Raw genomic sequence first — 2,653 nt, forward strand, 5'->3', positions numbered from 1 at the left:
TAAAAAATTACTTGTTTTAATTTAAAAATAGTATAATAGTACAATTTAGAAAACTGTTTTAAGATTTAAGTATATTTTTTATATATAAGATTTTGTAAAATTTTTTGTTGCCCATAGCTACTAGACTTTTTGTTTACATAATGATATTTATAATTATAATAAATATAAAAATATTTAATTACAGTCTTTAGTATTTAGTAAAAATAAATCAGTTTTAAATTAATTTTTTATCTATAATTTATATAATTTATTACAAATATTATAATATATAGTTTTATATTATAATTTGTTGCTATTGTTTGCTATTAATCATAAATTTATAAAATTTTGTGTATAGGAAACTAATATTGTTTAGTATTAACTATAGTTATTTTTTTTAAAAAATGTTTATTATTAAAAGTTAAAATAATATTTATAATTAAATAATTGGTAAGAAAAATGACTATTATTTTAATTATTTACAAATATTAGTTAGGAAACTAGTTTAAACTACTATTAGATTATAGTTTTAATTTCAATAAAACTCAATTAAATATTATATATAAACTATTAACAATTTTAATAATTAAATTAATGTTATAAATTAAAAAACTACTAATAATTATATTTAGTATATATATTGTATAACAAAAATGTTATTTTTTTAAATAAATAAATTCTACTTTTAAATGATATAATTAAAAACAAATTAAAATTGTTTTAAAAACTTAGACTTAAATAACTTAATCTATAATTGGTATTAATCAGTATCACTATAATCAGTAAATAATAATTATATAAAATTATTTAGTTTTTATTTATTATTTAAGACTAAAACTAATATTTAAAATTATTAAAAAAGTTTTCAAAACAAAACAAAATATTAGTTAATAATCACAATTTAAATTTGATAAAATATAGAAATATTAAATTAATTATTTACTTAATTAAATGTCTATATTTTATTAATTATAGATCAGTTATACATTATATCTAATTTATTATTAACAGTTTTTTTATTTCATTTTTTTAATGATAATGATAAAGAAATATATAATAATTTTAATTTTTTAATAAATATATAAAATTTAAATACTAATCAAATTACTTATTTGTAAAAAAACAACAATATTATATATTAGATATAAAACAACAACAAAACTTACCAAAAAAATAATGGACGCCATTGTTAACTATTGGGTATACAATCGTCAATCAGTGCCGTAATCGATGTCCGCAACTATCCGTCGGTCCACTACTACTACAACTGTTTACCGCAACAATCAGTAGTTAAATCACTTATAAAAACATTGAAACACTAAATACATGACTGAATGTTCACTCATTAATGAGGAAACACTTGAAAGTAATTTAATACTACTAATAATAATTATACTAAATATTTATTTTTATTTATTATTGAATATTATTAACAATAAATTAAACGTTAGTTTAAAAATAGTAACAACAACTAATTATAAATTAAATTATTAGATTATGTATCAATATTTTTTTTAATAAAAAAATAATAAACTTTTATTAAAAAATAATTTTTAATATAAACATGTTAGTTAGTCATTTTATAGAAATTTAAAATTATAAAACATTTATTTATTGCAGTTTTTAATATATATATATATATTTATAATTGTTATAAAATTTTAGTATATATGTAATAGAATATCAATTAATAATTAAAATAATTTTTTTCTATACTAAACAGTTATCTATTTATTTATTATATTATTATAGATAACTATATACTATCAAAAAATAATTTCTAATCATAAAAATATTAGCTAAATTTTTAGTAACTTTTTAAAAAAAAACTAAATAATAATAAAATAATTAAATTTTTACATAGAATTTGTTGACAAAACATTATACAAATTATTTTTTTTAGTAAAATATTATCTAAAAATTTTAATAAAATAAGCAGTAATTTATTAATTGATAGAAAAAAAACATTTTATAATCATTTATAGATTTTAAAAACTATATTAGTAATATTAATAGTAAATCATAAAATTTATAAATTATTATTTTTAAATTAATCAAATTTGTTTTTATAATTATACGCTATATTAAATGTAGATCAATTTATTAATTACAGTTTCAATTTAAAATATAAAATAAACTTAAATAATTAATAAAATATCTAAATTACTTTAAATAATTATAATTTTATTTAWGATAAAGTAGATTAAGTAAACGCCTGTAATTTTATTAAAAATGTTTATTTATTTAAATTTTTAATATCATTTTGACTAATTAAAAGATATCAAAATTATTTGATACTAATAACTTTTAATTATTAATCATAAATTTTATTTTATTTCYAATTATTTATGTATGATTCATTATTTTACTAATTATTACTATTATTTATTAATTGTTATATTAATTGTTTCAACGTTAATAAATAAATAATAATATATATATATATTTATTAAATATTAAACAATTCAGTTATTAACTCTGATGTTAATTATTTATTATTTTTAATTTTATTAATATATTCAAAATATACATATAATATCATTTAAATAATATATTTATGAAATATTTTTTTACTATTTATTGATTAACCGTCAAATTAACACTATTAATTTAAATAAAAAAACTGTATTATATTAAATTAGTAAATATTTGCTATTATWWTAATTAGAATAGA

Source organism: Oppia nitens, unplaced genomic scaffold, assembly GCF_028296485.1.
Source record: "Oppia nitens isolate AA-2021 unplaced genomic scaffold, nextdenovo-longstitch-racon4-pilon3 scaffold50_pilon_pilon_pilon, whole genome shotgun sequence".
Lineage (NCBI taxonomy): Eukaryota > Metazoa > Arthropoda > Arachnida > Sarcoptiformes > Oppiidae > Oppia > Oppia nitens.